The sequence below is a fragment of the Carcharhinus amblyrhynchos genome, chromosome 12 (assembly GCF_965287045.1).
Source record: "Carcharhinus amblyrhynchos chromosome 12, sCarAmb.v2.hapA, whole genome shotgun sequence".
Classification (NCBI taxonomy): domain Eukaryota; kingdom Metazoa; phylum Chordata; class Chondrichthyes; order Carcharhiniformes; family Carcharhinidae; genus Carcharhinus; species Carcharhinus amblyrhynchos.
In genome coordinates this window covers 26,178,327-26,193,615 of record NC_137335.1, presented here as the reverse complement: position 1 = coordinate 26,193,615, position 15,289 = coordinate 26,178,327, and the positions used below count along the sequence as shown (strand labels likewise).

At 41.9% G+C, this 15,289-nt stretch overlaps 1 pseudogene; it reads right to left on the bottom strand.

Moving 5' to 3' along the window:
* Nucleotides 1-8,721: 8,721 nt before the first annotated feature.
* LOC145351245 (5.8S ribosomal RNA) lies at nucleotides 8,722-8,868 on the bottom strand (annotated as a pseudogene).
* Nucleotides 8,869-15,289: the final 6,421 nt, after the last annotated feature.

The following is a 15,289-nucleotide window of genomic DNA, read 5'->3' as shown; positions in this document are numbered from 1 at the left end:
CCTGATTCATTCTGATCTTGGGTGAGTCATCGGCTAGATTTCTTGTTTTCTGCTGTTCCAGTGCTTTCGTTTCATTCAGCATTTCAGCAAAAAGTTCTTACTTCCTTTCAAGTGTCAAGGGACTCAGCTTCAACAACTTTCAGATGCTGACACTCCTCCTAATCAACTTTCTGTATCACTTTCTTCTGAATCATCTCCAATTCCAATCCTGCAGGAACTGCAATCCTTGCAGTTCTCAGCAAGTCCTCCACATCAACTCCCTTTGCCCTCATATCAATGTTGTTTGAGTTCATTCAAAAGATGAACCCTTCTTACATCACCTTTGCACCCATTTTTTTGATGAGCATTTCTTGTCTTCGCACAGTGAACCCTAGATCCCTTTGGCTTCTTATACTCATTTGGGGCAGAGTTTTCCCAAAAGATTTCTGAATGTCATAACAAGGTGAAAACAGAGTCCTCCACGCCTGCCTTGTCAGCTTGCCCCTCACTGCAATCTTCTGACAATTAGTACAATGAAAGAACCTCGATGCGATTCACACCAGCAATGAGACTATGTGCAATGTGCAATGAAAGCTAGACAAAATTAAAGCCAGACTAACTTTTCAAAGAGAGACTGCTGTGCATTCTGTTTCACACAGACATGGTTCACTCCTGCTTCACCAGACTGTGCGCTACAATCAGAGGGCTTCTCAATCCACCGAATAGACAGCACAACGACCTCAGACAAGGCTAGGGGAGGTGGAGTCTGCTTCCTAATCAACATCTCGTGGTGCCTAGATGTAGAAACACTGGCAGGTTTCTGCTTCCCGGACCTAGAACATCTGATGCTAAAATACCGTCCGTCATACCTCCTGTAGAAATTCACCTTTGATATCCTGACAGCAGTTTACATCCCACCCCATGTGGAGGTGAAGACTGTACTGAACAAAATATACACCACAACGAATAGCCTTGACACAAAACATCCCGAGGTCTTGTTCATCGTGGCCAGGGACCTCAATCAGGCCAAGCTCAAGAGCATAATACCAAGTTACCATTAACATGTCTCCTGCTCCACCAGAAGCCCAACTATCCTAGACCACTGCTACACAAATATCAATCATGCCTACTGCTCTATCGCCCACACACACTTTGGCAAATCAAACCATAAGGCTGTCCTCCTGCTCCCGGCCTACAAGCAAAAGCTGAAGCAGGAGAATTCGTTAAAGAGAGTCATGCAATGTTGGTCTGAGGAATTGGATGATCTCCTACGGGACTGCTTAGAGTCAGTAGAATGGTCGGTGCTTAAAAACTCTGCAGCCAACCTGAATGTGTACGCCCCTACAGTGACTGACTTCATTAGCAAGTATGTAGAAAGCTGTGATTCAAAGAAGAAAATCTGCATGTTTCCCAACCAGAAACCATGGGTGAACAGGGATATCCACTGCTTGCTGAAGTCCAGGTCTGAGGTGTTCAAGTCAGGCGACCCTGACCTATACAAGAAATAATTACAGAGATCCATCAAACATGCCAAAAGACAGTACAAGACCAAGCTAGAGTCTTAGACTAGCCACATGGACTCTCACTGACTGTGGTAAGGTCTGCAAGACATAAAATGCTGCAAGATAAAGGCATTAAAATCACTGGCTCCAATGCCCTCTCTGACGAGCTCAATGCATTCTATGACCATTTTGTGCAAGAGGTCAGCAAGAACATGCCCTCCGTGCCAGAAGCCTTAGACAAACCTGTATCCGAGGTCACCATTGCAGATGTCAGAGCAGCGTTATTGAAAGTCAACCCACGGAAAGCAACTGACCCGGATGGGGTATCTGGACGAGCACTCAGATCCTGCTCAGGCCAGCTGGTGGGGGTATTCACAGACATCTATAAGCCTCTTTACACCAGGTCCCTATTTGCTTCAAGAAGATGACCATGATCCTGGTACCAAAGAAAAGCCAGGCAGCGTGTTTTAATGACTATTGACATCCATCGTTATGAAGTGTTTTGAAGGTTAGTCATGGCACGAATCAATTCCAGCCTCCCAGACTGCTTGGATCCACTACAGTTTTCCTCTTACCACAACAGGTCCACAGCAGGCGTCATCTCCCTGGCCCTACACTCAACCCTGGAACACATGGATAACAAAGACACCTATTGTCAGACTCCTATTTATCGACCACAGCTCAGCCGTCAACATCATTATTCCAACAAAACTCATCTCCAAACTCTGTGGCCGGGGGCTCGGCTCCTCCCTCTGCGACTGAATTCTGAACTTCCTAACCCACAAACCACAATCAGTAATAATAGATAACAATACGTCCTCTATGATCATCTTCAACACCAGTGTCCCATAAGGCTGTGTCCTCAGCCCCTTACACTCCTTATGCACCTATGACTCTGTGACCAAATTCCTCTGCAATTTGATTTTCAAGTTTACTGGTGAAACAACCAATGACTAGACAGAGTACAGGAAAGAGATAGAGGATCTGGTGAACTGGTGCAACAAAAATAATTTCTCCCTCAATGTCAACAAAATGAAGGAGATAGTCATTGACTTCAGGAAACACAGTGGAGGACGTAGCCCTGCCTACATCAATGGAGTTGAAGTAGAAATAGTCGAGAACTCCAAGAGTTTAGGTGTCCAGCTCACCAACAATCTGTCCACTATAGTTAAGAAAGCCTACCAATGCTTCTTCTTTCTTAGAAGACTAAGAAAATATGGCATATCCACTACAACTGTCACCAATCTTCACAGATGCATCATAGAAAGCATTCTTTCTGAATCTATCACAACTTGGTAGGGCTCCTGCTCTATCCAAGACCGCAAGAAACTACAAAGGGTCATGAACGAAGCCAGTCCATCACTCAACCAGCCTCCCACCCATTGACTCTGTCCATACTTCCCGCTGCCTCGGAAAAGCAGCCAGCATCATTAAAGAACCCAGGCACTCCGGACATACTCTCTTTCACCTTCTTTATCGGGAAAAAGATACAAAAGTTGGAAGATATGTACCAATCGACTCAAGAACAATTTCTTCCCTGCTGCCATCAGAGTTTTGAATGGACATACTTCTCATCAAGTTGATCTTTCTCTGTACCCTACCTATCCCTGACACTACATTCTGCACTCTCTCCCTTCTTTCTCTATGAATGGTATGCTTTGTCTGTATAGCATGCAAGAAGCAAATATATCCTGGCTGAACATATTTAAGTCACGGGTAAATAGGTTTTTGACAGACAAGGGGATTAAGGGTTATGGGGAGAAAGCGGGAAAGTGGAACTGAGCCACTTCAGATCAGCCATGATCTTATTGAATGGCGGGGCAGGCTCGAAGGGCTAGATGGCCTACTCCTGCTCCTATTTCTTATGTTCTTAAGCAATACTTTTCACTGTACACTAATACATGTGGCAATAATAAATCAAATCAAATGTGTTGAAAGATTGCAGTGTGGGATGCAATGCAATTAACCAGTGTGATTTTCAGAATTTTATGATGCTCAAGCTGCGATCTTACTGGCTTGTCCCACCAATTGATCTGACGTGAGCCGGTGCGATAGGGCAAGAGGTGAAAAATCGGGATTAAACTTACTTTTTTTACTTCTCTCGATCTTACTGGTGGGGCAGGGGGTGGTTGGGGGGGCAGTATTTGCATTGCATTCAACAATGCAGGGAAAGATAAATTAACAGACTGGACTGCATGCTGTCTAAAGTTAAAATTAGTTTATTAGTCACAAGTAGGCTTACGTTAATAACTGAAATGAAGTTACAGTAAAAATCCCCTAGTCGCTACACTCCAGCACCTGTTCAGGTACACTGAGTGAGAATTTAGCAAGGCCAATTCACCTAAGCTGCACAGCTTTGAATTGTGGGAGGAAACCGGAGCACCTGGAAGAAACCCACGCAGACAAGGGGAAAACATGAAAATTCCACACAGACAGTGACCCAAGCTGGGAATCAAACCTGGGTCTCCGGCACTGTGAGGCAGCAGTGCTAACCACTGTGCCACCATGCAGCCCATTAAGCTGCCAATCAAAGAGCAGTTAAAAGGACTGGACTGAAATTGATCGGAGACTAACGCTTTCAAAGGTTTGAAGGGTTTTAAAGGGTTTTAGCTTCCTATGAAGATTCAGAAATATGAAATAAATGCTAAGTGAGCAGCTGTGGAGAAGAAAATTTCCTCTTGTTTGCAGTGTCCCTCCCTGGACACTATGCATCATCTATTCTGCATTTGCCCAGTTACTCCCCCACCTTTTTTTTGCTCAGCCTATCTCCTTCCTCCCTCCCTTTGTCAACCTCTCACAATATTTACTGCCAACACCTAGTCTAATACGTAGGTTGGTGATATTTACAGATGTTCCCAAATGAGGACAACGCATCCATAACTCATTGTTAATCATGCTGGAAGACCCTCCTGCTGCACGTCACTTATATGCAGTTGTAAAAGTGAATGTTCTAATTTCTCACTGGAGGGGGACTTCATTTTGGAGGGGAGACATAATTCAGGTGAAGTGGCCTTTTAATGAGCGTGCACGATATGTTAGTGTATGCAAAGGAACTCCCAGACACTGTCGTCGGGAAGCTTGCCCTGCTTTTAACCTGCCTTTAAAGTCCTAAGAACATCATTCCTATATTTCTGCTGTTGAGAAGCTGATTTTTGGCCTCCTGCCAAATGAAGTTCCCATGCCCACAATTCCTCCCACTGGTAGTGAGACTGGAAGATTCCATGCGTTCGTTTGACCCCATCCACTTTGAATGTGCAGCAGCACCTTATTTTGCCAACTTTAGCTTTCTTAGTAATTTCTGCAGCTCGTGAATTTTGCAGATGCTTTCAAAATCTGGGTCATTTGCGTAAACAGGAAACAACAGTTACAAGCATTGTGAAAAGCTTTCATTCAACCTCCTGTTCCTCTTCCCAGCACAAGAAAACACCGTCACCATTATTCCCAGTTGGTTAGCCAAATTTCTAACCACTCTATTAGCCAACACTGATTTCCCATGGGTTTTGTCCATGCATAGGATTCCTAATGCACACTCAGCAGAACTTGGCGTGAATGTTCACAAGATCCTTAAAGGTAGCAGGACAAGTGATTAAGAAGACAACTGGCATTCCTTCCTGTATTAGCAAAGGCACAGAATTTAAAAGCAGGGAAGTTATAGAATTGTACTCAACACTGGTTAGACCACAGTTTGAATACTCTATACAGTTCTGGTCACCACATTACAGGAACGATGTGATTGCACTGGAGAGGGGACAGATAAGATTTACAAGATCTTCAAAGAATTTAGTTATCTCTGATAGCTAAAAGATTGGTTTACTTGGAACAGAGGAGGCTGAGGGGTAACTTAATTGAGCTGTATAAAATCGTGAAGGGCCCAATTATAGCAAATAGACTGATCTATTTGCCTTAGCAGAGGGCCCCAAAATCACGGGGGAACCAAGGGGAGACCGGGAAGCAGTTTTCACCCAGAGGGTGTGTGGGGATTTGGAACCCATTGCCTGAAAGGATGGTAAATGCTGTGATATGGCATAGCTTTAACAGAGTTTATCTTAAACTTCTGTCAATCACTGCTAGCAAGACAGGATGTGAAGTAGTAACCCCATGACTCTGTATTCAGTCTACAGCGGTAGCAGCCAAGGTTAGATGTCTATCTATAATCTTATCTCCGGATAAAGATGATCTTTTTGCCAGCCCTTATTGTATGATTGGTACATTTACATCAAACAGAAAATAACAATAAAGGCAGAAACTTTGACCACCTGTAAGAAGTACTTGAATTTCCTTTACCTGCAGGTCTATAGCTCTGTTACAGGAAGGTGGGATTAGACTGGATTGATCTTCACTGGCACAAAGGGCCAAATGGCCTCACTGTGATGTAAGTGACTATGATATTTATGAATTTGAATTCACACACAGCTTTATCAAAAGGTTGCTGAAAATCTAGGAAATGTGTATCAAAGTGAATTTCACCATCTGATATATCTGTAACATCCTCAAAGAAGTCAAGTATTTGGGGAGCTTGATTTCCCCCCGCCTTCTAAAATAATATAAGCAAATTCTTATTGGATTCTTACTAAACTATTAAAAGGGTGAGCTAAATTCTTCGGATTGGCAAATGATGTTGCCCAGAGGACAGGAGTGAAATCAGAATTAGAATTTGTCCAAAGGTGTTATTGACAGTAGACGGGTACAAATTATATAATACTTGGACAATCAGAAACCTTTCTGCAAGATTCCACCTAGTCTCGACCAGAAAGGAAGGTACGCTGCTCTGTGGACCTGAAAACAGGAAATGGGAGATAACTATTATTGGAAGCAGCGTGTTTATGGGGCAGTCCAGATATTAGCTCTGGATTCCTCGTCACTGTTAATGCACAATAATAACTTGATATGAGATTTGATGAATAAAAACGCCAAGTTTGCAAATGATGCCAACATAGAAAGGGACAAAGTGGGAAATGGAGGCCTGAAGTTTTGCCTCCATAACTCTGGTGTTTGTGGCTATCACGTTGATTCAAGCTTATAGTGTGGAGTATTCATTAAAGATTGAACCACTGAGATCAATGGAACATCAGTTACCTGGTTCCTCTTTATTCCGGTATGATTTGTGAATGTGGAGATATTACTTATAATACCCTTAATCAGGTTATGAGCGGTAAATCCAGTAGTTAACAGATGAATACAACAATCATCCCAGTCATAATCAGCACTGACGCAATTTGAGTTGAGTTGGCAAAAACGTCACAATCAGTCATTCCAATGCAGACACAGGTGTCTGCGTAGGATAGGACATGGCAGCATCTGTTGATTTTCCAGAATGACTTGTTACTGTGTTTTCTCATTGCCCTGTGAGGGGAAATCCCTGCGCACCTCCAGTCAATATAGTGAGAAATTAGGTTAGTTTTAAAACCACCTGGAGGAAGAAATAATGATCTAACTTGGTGCAGGCCTGAGGCAGTGAACCTTTTACACACGTAATGTTGTTCATTTTTGATTTATTTCACAGAGGAACATAATCATAAGCCAATACTGTCGTAGATTTATTCAAAAGAATTAAATTCCACGATGATAAACTGACAACACATGCTGGTTTTATTTTAGCAGAATAACCTTGTCATTAAACAAACCCCAAAGTGATCATATGTCAGGTACCTGAGATGCACAGCCAAATATTTCTCATTCTATATTCTTATATCAATTTATAACTGATACAGAATATTTGCAGCAAAAATTTCTGTCAATTTTACTCAGTCTCTTACCATGTGGGCTAGCTTTTAACAGCCTTTTTAGGGAGACAGTTGGATTGGAAGAGTCATAAAAGGATGATCATAGAAGTATAGAATCTTCACAGTGCAGAAGGAGGCCATTTGGCCCATCAAACCTGCAACAACAAGAATCCCACCCAGGCCCTATTCCTGTAACCACACATATTTACTCTGTTTTTCCCCCCGACACTAAAGTGCAACTTAGCATGGCCAATCCACCTAACCCATAGATCTTTGGATAGTGGGAGGGAACTCACGCTGACCAAGGGGGAATGTACAAACTCCACACAGTTAGTCACCCGAGGCTGGAACTGAACTGTGACACTGTGAGGCAGCAATGCTAACCACTGTGCCACGTGCCACCCCACAATTGGGGGTGGGGAGGGACTGTGGATTGCGTATCATCTTCTTGCCACCATGGCATTTCACCAGCAGTGGAGAAGGTGGAGTACAGTCCTCCTGTCCAGAGGCCTGTTGAGCTACTTAAATGGCCGACTAAGGGTTTTTTCCCACCACCACTGACATTGTAGAAGCAGTAGGCAAGCCCTTTGCCCTCAACATTGGCTACAGTCCCAAGATACACCCCCTTGTCACCTATTAAACTCAGTAACACTTAATAAAGCTAAATGTAGCCCCAAGTTGAAAATCAGTGTTTTTCTTTGGGGACAACTAATTTTTTTGGCAACTCACTAACTGACTCTTAGGTGAACAACTGATTAACTCCAGAATGAATTTCATTTACAGTCCCTCCACAGAGGCAACTGATTAAAATAGCAGTAGGAAATGGTTAACCAGAGAACCAATACTATTCATTCTGATGTGACATATCATTAACCGAATGTACTTTGGAGGGGAAGGAACATATGAAATAGGAGCAGAAGTAGATCATTCAGCCCTTTGAGCCTGCTCCATCGTTCCATAAGATCATGGCCGATCTGTTCTTGTTTCAAATTCTACATTCCCATTTACCCTCGATAACCTTTGATTCCTTTGCCTAACAAGAATCCACCATCTCCACCTTACCACCTACCAAAGCCCACAGGAAAGCCACCAGCACAGTATGACAAGCCAAGTCACTGCATCAAGCTCTCCTCCTCAGCCACCACCAAACACCAGCAGCCTTCATAACCACTGACAGGCACCAAGGACAAACCACACACACAAAGAGCATGTCTGAAGACAATCAGCAACAAGCTCTCCCATTCCTCCCTATGTCAACACACCTGCAAACTCTGCACCTTTACCCCAGTGCAGAGGCTCAACTATAGCCCCAACCAGGAAGAGAGTAAGCAGTCCCGACAGCAAAGTGGCCAAATTTGTTCCTGTAACCTGAAAGCAGCCATGCCAGGAACCAAGGCAGCTGGGCCAGGGAACAGTGCCAAAAACGCGGAGAACACTGGGTCTGCACTTAGGGGAACAGAGAGAACGGTGCCTCTGTGACACTCCAGCTGACAAGGCGGGTGCGATTGATTGTCAAGTGACCCTCAGACAGGCGTAGCCCACAAAGTGCATTCAAAATATCAAAGCCATTTGATATTTCAAAGTGTCCAGCAATTCACATTAATTCTTGCAGCTGGCTGTATTCTTCATTAATGCATGAGTTGTGTGACCCACCATTAAGTGTTGGTGCAGGCTTTGGTTCATTCCTCCCAAAGGGCTGAACCCAAACTGCTCTGAACGCTCGGTCCACAGTGAGCCAAGACTTGCCATCATTCGATTATTAGTGTGATAAAAGGGTTTCTCAGGGCACTGCGCTGCACAACTGTGCCACATACCGTGTGGTCCACAGAGGTAGGACCTCTGCCACCACCAGCTGCCAGGAGGATGAGAAAGAGGAACTGACAGGCTGAGTGGGATCCAAACCTGGGAGATTGGGGCACCCTGAGGTGCATTTTCCATTTTGGTTAACCATTTTACCAGCTCAGGATGTAGTCAACAAGCAAGTCCTTTTAGTTAACATTTACTAGTGATGCCAGTGAAAAAACATTTTAAAAAAGCAGCATGCTTTCATGGGAGATCTCTTGTATAATTTGCAGGATATGACATATTTCCTTATAATAGACCAGACAAGAAGTTCTGCTACCCCACATCTCAGACAGACCAATAAAAGGAAGGCAAGAAAGAAAATACTCAATGTGCTCAGTTTAAGAATGACTCAAGTTTTAAACCAGATTGTGATCAGAAACACTAACCACGAACCAATTGCAAAACATGGCATTCAGGAATCCACTGTAATGATTGCCATTGAGCAACACACAGCAGCAGTTCCATCATGAAGAAAGGCCACATGTTTGTGGGCACTTTTCACAAGTACGTATGCTGAAGAACACTTCATCAAATGAAAATGGCAGACTTCAGTATGCTCGGAAGTATGTGAGCCATGAATGAGTAACCTTGCAATATCTGCATATGAACAGAGTGATGGTTGAAGTGAGGAACATAGGGCTGAACCAGAAATCAGTCTATTTTAGACTTGGTGTACAATGAGGCAGGATTCATTAATGACCTCACAGTAAAGGATGCTTTCGGCAAGAGTGATCATGACATCAATAAATTTCAAAATGAGAAATTTGAGTCTGGACCTAGTATCTTAAACTGAAGTAAAGAACAATTATAAGGATATGAAGATAGAGTTAGCTGCAGTGGACTAGGGAATAGATGAAAAGATACTTTGGTAAAGAAATAGTGGCAGACAATTTAAGGTGCTCCCGAATAAAATAAAGGGCCTTTTTACTTTGTCCTGATTTAACTTGAGTTTGTGGTAATTCATTTTGGTAGGTCAAATCTGATTGCGGATTACAGGGTCAATGGCAGGGTTCTGAGGAATGTGGAGGAACAGAGAGACCTTGGGGTTCATATCCACAGATCTCTGAATGTTGCCACTCAAGTGAATAGAGCTGTGAAGAAGGCCTATAGTGTGTCAGCGTTTATTAATAGGGAGTTTGAGTTTAAGAGCTGTGGGATTATGCTGCAACTATACAGGACCTTGGTGAGACCACATTTGGAATATTGTGTTCAGTTCTGGTCACCTCACTATGAGAAGGATGTGGAAGCATTGGAGAGAGTGCAGAGGAGATTTACCAGGATGCTGCCTGGTTTGGAGGGTAGGTCTTATGAGGAAAGGTTGAGGGAGTCAGGGCTTTTCTCTTTAGAGCGGAGGATGAGAGGCGACTTAATAGAGGTTTATAAGATGATGAGGGGGATAGATAGAGTGGACGTTCAGAGACTATTTCCTTGGGTGGGTGTATCTGTTACTAGGAGGTATAACTATGAGGCTCATGGTGTGAGATATAGGAGGGATGTCCAAGGTAAATTCTTCACTCAGAGAATGGTTGGGGTGTGGAATAGACTGCCTGCTGTGATAGTGGAGTCGGACACTTTAGGAACTTTCAAGCGGTTATTGGATAGGCACTTGGAACACACTAGAATGATGGGGAGTGGGATAGATTGATCTTGGTTTTGGACAAGGCTGGCACAGCATTGCGGATCGAAGGGCCTGTACTGTGCTGTACTGTTCTATGTTCTATGTTCTAAATAAAATAGCTCCCAAATAAAAATGTATTCCACTGAGAAAACAAGACTCTATGAAAAGGATGCACCATCAGTGGCTAGCTAAGGAAGTTAAAGAATGCGTCAGATTAAAAGAAAACATATACAATTCTGCAAAAATTAATGTTAGAGAAACAAATTTGGAAAATTTTAGAAACCAGCTAAGGATGACTAAAAATAATGAAGAGAGAAAATGGAGTTTGAGAGAAAACAAGCAGGAAATATAAAAACAGACAGTAAAAGATTGTACAGGTATATAAAAAGGAAGAGTGTAGTTTAAGTGACCATTGGTCCCTTAGAGGCTAGAGAATTAATTATGGGAAACATGAAAATGACAGAAGCTTTAAACAAAGAGATCTAGGGGTACATGTTCATAGCTCCTTGAAAGTGGAGTCACAGGTGGACAGAGTGGTGAAGAAGGCATTCAGCATGCTTGGTTTCATTGGTCAGAACATTGAATACAGGAGTTGGGATATCTTGTTGAAGTTTGTACAAGACATTGGTAAGGTTACACTTAGAATATTGTGTGCAATTCTGGTACCCTATTGTAGAAAGGATATTATTAAACTAGAAAGAGTGCGGAAAAGATTTACAAGGATGCTATCGCGACTTGATGGATTGAGTTATAAGGAGAAGCTGAAGAGACTGGGACTTTTTTCTCTGGAGCGTAAGAGGTTGAAGGGTGACCTTATAGAGGTCTATAAAATAATGAGAGGCATAGACAAGATAGAAAATCAATACTTTTTCTCAAAGAGAGGGGAGTCTAAAACTAGAGGGATAGGTTTAAGATGAGAGGGGAGAGATACAAAAGTGTATAGAGGGGCAACTTTTTTACACAGAGGGTGGTGAGTGTCTGAAACAAGCTGACAGGGGTAGTAGTAGAAGCAGGTACAATTTTGTCTTTTAAAAAGCATTGAGATAGTTATATGGGTGTGATGGGTATAGAAGGATATGGGCCAAATATGGGCAATTGGGATTAGCTTAGGGGTTTCCAAAAAAAGGGTGGCATGGTCAAGTTGGGCCTAAGGGCCTGTTTCCATGCTGTAAACCTCTATGATTCTGAGTAGTTTGTACCTGTCTTTGCAATAGAATATGGTAAAAGTAGCCCAAAAGTAGTGGAAAAATGGGGGGCAGATGTGGGGAAGGCCTCTAAAATAGTCAATTTCACTAAAGAAAATGTACTGGGAAATCTAATGGAACTAAAGGCTGACATGTGAACTTGATGGCCTGCATCCTAGGCTCATAAAAGAAGTTACAGCAGAAATAGTAGATGCATTATTTGAAATCTTCTAAAATTTGATAGATTCTGGAAAAGCCCCAGCAGATTGTAAAACTACAAATGCAAAAGTTGGGAGACAGAAAGCAGTTAGTCTCATATCTGTCATTGGGAAAATATTAGAATTCATTATTAAGAAAGTAGTAAGCAGCAAGTTAAGAAAACGTTAATACAGTCAGTCAAAGTCAATGTGGTTTTGTCAAAGGAAAATTGTGCTTAAGATATGTATTACATTCTTTGAGGGCATAACAAACCGGGTGGATAAAGCAAACCAGTAGATATAGTGTATTTAGATTTCTACGAGTTATAAAAGTTACGGCGTGAGATATTGCCAGGGTTTGAAAATTGCAGTAATGAAGAGAGATTGGGTAGGCTAGGGTTATATTCCTTTGAACAGCCGAGGGTAAAAAGTGACCTAACTGAGGTGTAAAACATTGTGAGGGGTTTAGACAGGGTAGACAAGAGAGTTTTATTTCTTCCGCTGAGGGGTAAATTACCAGGGGGAATAGAGTTAAGGTGATTGGTAGAAGAATTAAAGGGGACATGAGGAAAAGCTTCCCCACCCAGAGGGTGGTGGGTGTCTAGAATTCCTTGTCCACATTGGCGGTTGAGGCTGAAATGTTCAACTCATTTAAAAGATATCTGGATCTGCATCTGAGGTGCTGAAACCTGTAAACTACAGACTAGGTGCTGGAAAATGGGGATTAAAATGAGCAGCTAGTTTCTTTATATTCCTCTCATTTTGGGCTGTTGCAAACATGTTGTGCTGAATGACTTCTTTCTGCAGCATAGCTTTTCCATGGTTCTATAAGAATTCATGTTGTTGGGGATGATATATTAGTATGGCAGAGGATTAATTAACAAACAGGAAACACATTAAGGATAAATGGATTATTTTCAGGTTGGCAAATTGTAACTAGCAGAGTGCTGCATGATTCATAATATACCCATGGGCTTCCCTCGATCTACCATACTAATTACATCCTCAAAAAACTCATAAATTTGTCAAACATGGTTTCCCTTTTGTAAAAACATGTTAACCCTCTCTGATCGTAGTATCATTTTCTAAGTGTGTAGTTAAGACTTCCTTAATATTTTAGAATCACAGCCCCTCCGTATCTTATTGTAAAAATTTCTGTTATAACCAAATTTTTGAATAAAAAACTAGATTTTGTTGTCCCAAATATTGCTTTCTGAGCAATTAATTCTCAATTGTGTTCCTTCATTGTTCTCTTCCAGCACTCAGTCAGAATACGAAAACTAATATTCCCCTGCGTATTTCCAATAACTCTTTCCTGGTGTGGTAATTCCAAACTCTTCTAAAGAATTTTCTACTCAAGTTAATCAAATCACTGGCAGCAAGAAATTAAGTAATAATAAATCCAGAACTTGGTGGCTCAGTGGCAACTGAACTTGGTTAACACTTAGTTAACACCTTTACACCCATCTACCTTATTTTTTTCAAATAGGCAGTTAGCATATGAGAACCAACTCAAAACAGTGTAGTTGATTTTGTAACCTCCGAGATATGCAGAATCTAATCTGAATGCTGAGATGTAAGAATCTGCTGCATATTTCAATCTGCATTTCCCACATGGCCCAGCTATGGGGGTTAAAGCTGTTAGGATTTGTATGGCAGTTGATCTGAACTCTCACTTCAGCAACTGCTGCTCTGCAGCTAAGAAGTAAGAACGTACAACATTTGCAAGTCAAACAAAGAATCTGCAATCTGTATTTCACTTGTACCTTTGGGGAACTCCAGTTTAAGTTGAAAACCTAGTTATTACCTCCTCCATCACAGGTACTAGTGCATCAACGTTGGAACATGGCAACAGTTGTAAACCTGCCATTCCTTTCTACATTTCAGAATGCAAGGTACGTGTTGTCTTCTAGAGGTCAGTGAAATGTCAACTGAGTTGGGGAAGTTTGGTTAGTAAACATCAGAGGTAGGTCATGTCCCCTTACCCACGCATCTTATCTTAGTTTATATATGCTTAAGCTATTTCACACCTCTCTGACACACATCTAGAGCTCGGAAATGATCGAGCATGGAGGCACAGTGATTAGCACTGCTGTCTCACAACTCCAGGGGCATGAGTTCGATTCCCAGTTTGGGTCACTGTTTGTGTGGAGTTGCACATTCTCCCCATGTCTGCATGGGTTTCCTCTGGGTGCTTAGGTTTCCTCCTACAAAGATGTGTGGGTTAGGTGCATTGGCCAGGCTCAATTGCTCCTTAGTAACCCAAGATGCAAAAGTTAGAGGGATTAGTGGAGTAAATACGTGGGCTTACGGGGATAGGGCCTAGGTGGGATTGTTGTCAGTGCAGACTCGATGAGCCAAATGACTCCCTTCTGCGCAGAATTCTATGATTTCTTCAATGAAGTGAATAAATATTTTTTTAAATTATTGAGCATAACAGATTCTAGCTTTACTTAACTTCATTTTAGAAAACACAAGCTGCTTACAAAAAGTAGAAGATAATCGAGGGACTAAAAAGAGAGGAAATTACAGCAGAGGAAAGGTATTAGAACAATTTAAGTGACTAAAATCTGACAAATCCCTGGAACCTGCCTACATTGTAAGGTTCTAAAAAAGGTAACTGCAGAGTTAATGAATGTTTCGGCTAGGATTTTTCAAAATTCCTTAGATTTGGGAACTGTCCCATTAGATTGGAAGTTGGAAAATGTAACGTTGCTTTTCAAGAAAGGAGGGAGAGAGAAAACAGGGAACTGTAAGTCTAAGTTAGACTAACATCAGACTCTGGAAAATGACTGAAATCTATTATAAAGAAGTCCACACAATGTATTTAGGGAAGTATAACATGAGAAGAACAATTTAGTATAGTTATACAAACAAGAAAATCATGTTTAGACAAATTAAAAAATTTGATATGTCTTTCAAGGATAAAACTAATAGGATAGATAAGGGTGAATGAGTTGATGCAGTATAGCTGGATTTACAAAAGGCACTTGATAAGATGCCACCCAAAGGGTTATTGTAAGATTAGGGTTCATGTAGTTGGGAGTAATATATTAACATGTTTACAAGGCTGATTAATGGACAAGAGACAAAAAGTAAAATCTCATTCTATTCCAATTCTCCTTCCACGTCTAGCGGTGCTCTAAAGCAGACCTTCATCCGTTTCCATAGCTAGTAATTCCCAGAACAGGTCGCTGGTGTTGCCAGGGGATTATAGCTTCAAACATGGCTGACCAGGAGT